Source organism: Sesamum indicum, linkage group LG4, assembly GCF_026168435.1.
Source record: "Sesamum indicum cultivar Baizhima isolate 11 linkage group LG4, ASM2616843v1, whole genome shotgun sequence".
NCBI lineage: Eukaryota > Viridiplantae > Streptophyta > Magnoliopsida > Lamiales > Pedaliaceae > Sesamum > Sesamum indicum.
Genome location: NC_142660.1, coordinates 20,796,367 through 20,802,366, shown reverse-complemented (window position 1 = coordinate 20,802,366; position 6,000 = coordinate 20,796,367). Strand labels below are relative to the sequence as shown.

At 33.3% G+C, this 6,000-nt stretch overlaps 1 long non-coding RNA gene across 1 annotated transcript; it reads left to right on the top strand.

The window, feature by feature from the left end:
- The first annotated feature begins 2,632 nt into the window (after positions 1 to 2,632).
- LOC105161202 (uncharacterized) lies at positions 2,633 to 3,459 on the top strand. The gene is made up of 3 exons (XR_016065179.1): positions 2,633 to 2,677; positions 2,928 to 3,019; positions 3,320 to 3,459. It is a non-coding gene; the product is annotated as an uncharacterized LOC105161202 (long non-coding RNA).
- Positions 3,460 to 6,000: the final 2,541 nt, after the last annotated feature.

Below are 6,000 nucleotides of genomic sequence, written 5' to 3'. Positions count from 1 at the left end.
ATCGTACAGTGTGCTTCACTTGTTGTACCTGACCGTATTTATAATACCACGTGTAATTGAATAATTTTTCCCTCACAAAAATGCACGGGATAAATGTATTTTTAATCATTAAATATAACCACTAATTTGATTTTAGTTATCAAATAATTTAAAATTATATTTTTGGTTTTCAAACTTAAATTTTTTTGCACTTTTGGTCCTTTCATTAACTTTTTCGTTAAACTAATATTTTTTTAGTTGTAACCAATACATTTATTTTTCTTATTGTTCTTCAAATTTTAAAGAGAATAAACCAAAAAAATAAATTTAAACAATAATTTTTTTAAATAATCTTAAAAAAATGTCAATAATAGAAAACTTATTAATAAAATTTAAAAAATTTATTGCTTAAATTTATATATTTATTCGTTTTTTAAGTTTGAAAAAAATAAAAAAATAAATATATTTATTACAATATGAAAAATACTATAAAATAGAAGAAAAATAATAATTTTTTTTATTTTAAATGAAATTTCATTTAAATTTAACAAAAAAATTAAGAAAAGGATCAAAAGTGACAAAAAAAAAAATTAAAATTTGAGGAGCAAATGCATTTATCCCGCACGCTCTCGCACTTACTGACGCTCACTCCAAATCGATCTATCAGCAACATCACACCGATCCGTCAGCCCCACCGTCGCCGGCGAAGCCAAGTACCTCATTATACTCTTCACACCACCAACATGCTAAACCCGTCGTCATGTTCTCCCTCCAGTTCAACCCGCATCCATGGATCCGAATTCGATATGGCACTGCCGAACGAGTTACTGACTCGGAATGTGCTAATCAACCGCCGCTGTCGACGAGTTCAGCGTCTTCCCCGAATTTGCCGCAAGTTCTGTTGGGCTCTGGTGAAGGAGCTCAAATTAAAGTATAGAGGATATTACTGGGAGCAGGGGAAAAGCCTGTTCTACGAAGCTGAGTAGAACAAAAAATCAATTCGAAATTCGGGGATTGCGGAAGATGTTAGTAATAGGAATTATGAGGCCAATTCTGGGAATAATAATACTAGCAATGTTGCGAATAGATGTGGGTCCATGGTTGCAAGTTCACGCATGGCGTTGACGAGGTTCTGCCACATGCATACAGTCTGGTACAAGTAGAACTCTATAAGGCTTGCCGTTTCTCCATTAAAAGTTTCTTATAGTTTTCTTCTTTTCGACATTTCTTTAAACAGTTACGTATATATGTTTCTGAGTTACGATTTTTCGATTATAGAATTTCACTGTATTTCATGGGGTTTTCGGGTATCAATTATCCAACCCAAGAAACCGAACCCGTGGTGTGATCATCCTGAATACTTCTGGTAGATGTAAGCTTTTCTCTAAATTACTATGTCCATAAAGTGAATGTGTGTCTTAATTTTAAGATGCTGGGTTTGTGATTGCTTGTCTCATCTCGTCTCATTTCATCCTAGTGTGAAAAAATGAGATGGGATAAGTGCAGATGAGTTGGAATTATTTTGCATGTGGGTTGGGACGTGAGATAGAAAGTGTACTGATAATAGTTTGCGTGATATGTAAAAGTTGTTGGGTATGATACCGTAGTTGATGAGATGTAGTTTTTTCTTAAAGCAGTGAAATGTGATTGTGATATGTTTTTAAAGCAGTGAAATGTGTTTGAGATTTATTTTGAAAAATTTCTTATAAAGAAACACATATCTACATGTAAAATTTTGGCTAGACGAGATGAGATTTATATCACAAGCTATCCTTCGTGATTATCTCTATTTGAAAGCATCATAATTCAAAATTTGAAATTGTTGATATAAGATACATAAAACTTTAGTTTCTGAATTATAATACTGATACTATTTTTAGAAAGGATCTTTTGCACAGAGATTATAGTTGGAAGATAAATAAGTTTGAAAAATATATTTCAATTAACAATAATCAGGTACAAACTGTACAATGTAGGCTTAATGACATAAGAAATGTTTCAAATCTTTCAGATATGCATGTCTAATGTGAAGAATGCACCCGATAAAAGTTAAAGAGAGAAGAGAGCTTGGACTATATATAATTTTCGGGAGGGCAAGACTCAGCTGTGATGCTTTATATAATTGACAGATTGCTTCAATGGTCTAATGTGCAAATCCCACATGTTACTTTTTACTTGCACCCAATTAAAGGAAGATGACAGCTCAGGCACTTGGGGTACTTTGTAGTGCGCGAGTGTGATCATTTACTCCGTATCTAACAGTTAGTTGCTTCTGTTTGTGCGATGAATTACGTTACTGGATGCAAACTCAACCAACTAAGCACTCTTGCCAGTGTTAGAGATTCCTTTTGGTGAATTTATCATCTCATAATTTGAGTTTTGCAGTGGCCTCACTCTGATGGTGGATCCTGTCAACTTTATTTTAGCATTTGCATGTATATGTTGCTAATGCTTTTCCAACGCTATTGCTATATTGTAACTATTGAATGTAGTTACCAGCGGAATGGTCTGCCATTTATAAACAGGCGTTGCTGTTGCCCGATGGCAATTATTTGGTCATCATCACTAGAGGAGTGCATTGGTGAATACTCACCATCTCCGACCAGTCTTTGTTCAGATAAGAACCTTACATGATGGCAAGGATTTACGCCGTTGAGCCTGCCGAAGTGCTTCTGGATGATTGTTTTTTAAACAAATGGTATAGTTCCGTGATTGTTTAACTGACTATATATATTTGTACCTTTCTATGGTTAGGATATTGTGCAAATAATGGATTTGAGCCTTGACTATTTTGCCTTGCTATGTGGTGTGGCTTCCTTTCATGTCTCTACAAATAAAAATCTCCCAAAGTCCACCGCAAGAAATCTCTTAAATATATTCTCTTTTGCTCTTGCATAATAGAAAATATCCTATGCGATAAGTGGTAATTCTCTTGTCATTGTCACCAGTTCTGGGACCTGTCAACATCAACCTAAGGAACATGCTTTGAGTACTCAGCTTATTGCCATCCTGCCCCTCAGTTGTTCGCTTCTGGAAGATGGTGAGGTTTAGTTTGTTGATTCTGATGCTTTAGATGTGAAACAGAACTCCACACCTTGAAAAATCTATCCTTGTTTTAACCCACTTAGATTTTTCAATGTCTTGTGTGATGCTTGCTGTAGTCCACATTATCTCCCAAAGTGATAAAAGATAATAAAATTTTGCCTGAAAAACAGCTCATATAGAAGCAATGTCTTTTTCTTTTCTGACGCCTCTGCCAGTTCTACTACAGGACCCATCTGTGTGGAAACTAACACTGAAATCATCTGTTCTTTCTTATTGCCCTCTTCTCTTTCGCAAGGCCGAAAAGCATATGGTCTTTGCTCTAAAGAAGGCTGGTCACAAAATCTTCTCTGCAAGTAAGCTCACCCCTAAGTTCCACGTCATAGTTGCAGCCTGCAGGTATGTTCACCAAATTCAGATCAAGAGGATGGCTGCAAGAAAACCAAATCTGGAAATTGCTCGAGTAAGGGAACACAAAATTTGTTGAAGCTCTTGGACATGGAAATATATAATGTTGTAGCTTGTAATTTGATCCCAGTTGGTGAAGCTGCAAAAGTAAATAAAGAAACAACTGATACATGTGGGCTCGTCTTGTGACGCGTGCCTTCACGGAATCTTATGAATTCTGCAGGTATGGTTCATAGATTATCTGCATAATCCCCTAAACTGCATACTGGTTGCTTTTTGCTCTTTGATGTATGTGAAGTGTGGGAAAAGTTTATAGAATGTCAATTCAAACATAGACAATAAATTCAACTTAGAGTTTTCTTTTACAAAGGTTCAATTGAAATTCTTTAAAAAAGTTTCCCAAATTTTCCCAAAAATTTCCTGAATTTTCAAATACTATTAATAAATGTTTATATTTTAATCAATATTAATGAAATAATACTTACAGTTACTAACTTAATAATGAAATAATAATAATAATACACAATATATTATTCTTCTTTTTTTACATATATACTTACAACTAAATTAAGTATGGTAATGCTGCAAAGAAAGATAATTATGTTCTATTTCATGGGTTGTATTATCATCATCTGCCCAATCATTTATTGTTCCATGGCTTGAGTATTTTCATTGTCAAACAAATAATTTATAGTTTCAGCATAAAACTGGACATAGTAGTCATGGCAATTCTCCTAAAGAATCTTGTGGTTCTGAATGAAGAATCTTATTTGTACCTGTGTTTTTTTGTAAGATTTGGCTAGCACTTTTCACCAAAACCCTTGTTAATTTTCTTATTCTTAAAACTTTTTCACGACAAATTTTAATCATTCATTTAACATATTTCTACCTAGCATATACCAAGCTTTTGATCTAACAGACCTTACTACCTAATATGTTCCAATACTTTTGAATGCAAAAGATGCTAATTCTGTTAACTGAAAATATTTCATCTGCACTTTCTCCTTATTTCTATAAATTTTCATTTTCTAAACAAAAAAAATGAAATCACAAATTTGGAGATCCTCAAAATTTCAATTGAAATTTCTGCAACATTATAACATCAGCATATGCATTGTTACCAACATTTAATCTCTTGCCTTGATGTGAGCCCAAAAAGGCTACACTAATCCTGCCTTCATCCCATTTTTGTGAATCCAGTTTGACCCAACATCGAGTTTTAGATGAAAATTGAAACCCTTTTAAAAGATGGAGCTTTATTTTGGCCTGGGTTTCAAAGAAAATAGAAGTATTTTTTCTTTATATTTATTTATTTATTATTTTTTTTTGGGGGGGTATTATTTATCCACGAGAACAATTGCTATCTATACATTACGATACACACTTATATATGTATTCCTATTTGTATGTGTCAACTATGGGAAGTTATACAATTCAGAATCAGTATTCAGTAGAAGCTGACACAGAATAGGCTCCTAATGATGAGTGCCACAGGAAAAGCACTGCATAAGTATATCTAAATAGTCCATCTCTAATCAGTACAGGGGACTCTCATTATGTAATAAGCTGCATTTCTGTTATATGCAATAGATATTATTTCTAGTTTATAGTCTTTGAGTTTAACTGCATTTCAGATAAATAATCACAAGAAACACATCCTAAGTGTTTGATGGAAAACAAGTCCTATGTGATGGTTAAAGATATTAAAAGATCTCACTACTAAAACTCTAGGGGAAGTTTTCATGCTAGCAAAATGATTATGCAGGATGCTGATAATTGCCACTTGTTCCAGGCTATAAATTTTTTATTCGAGTACTCTTAGTTGAGTTGGAAGTTAGTTCACACTTTTGCATTTGATTAATGAGATTGGCTCACAATGCACACAGTAGTGACAAGGGTTGACGTCCACATGAATTGGTTTTACATCGATTTCTTAGGAGAAAAATGGGGGTTCTGTTGTAACTCTAAAATTAACAAAGTAAATTGATAAAATTAAATTATGTTTTCTACTTTTATCCGCTTAGGTACTTAGATATTTGTGTTGTTCTCTATGCTTTTATTACAATAATATGATTTTTGAATGATTGGCACAGTTATTCATTATCAAGAATATTTACCAAGCTAATTAGACGATCAAATCCGTAATTGTTTGATTAGTGACAACACAACATAGTTCATTATGTCTTAGGAGTCGATCATGTTGTGGGTAATGCACAATTTAATTGAGATGTATTCTCATAGAAATTTGCTGGTTGGAGATTTGTTGTTTTCTAGTTTCTAATGCTATTAGTAAATTAAATCGCAATAACATTCCCAACATTGTTATTGATAATGGAATTAGCCAAAGGAAGTTTTTTGGCTAATGAAAAGGTAATGTAACGTAGGCCATACCAATGACCATAACGATATTTTCTATATAAATGTAACATTTGGATTCTATCCTTGACTGAAAACTATAACTTCTTTATCTCCTTTAATTTTACTGAATTTATTTGTTAATTTCAGTTACAACACAACCCCCCTTCCCCTTTTCTCCTCATTGAAGGAATTGATCTAAGACCAATCCCTATA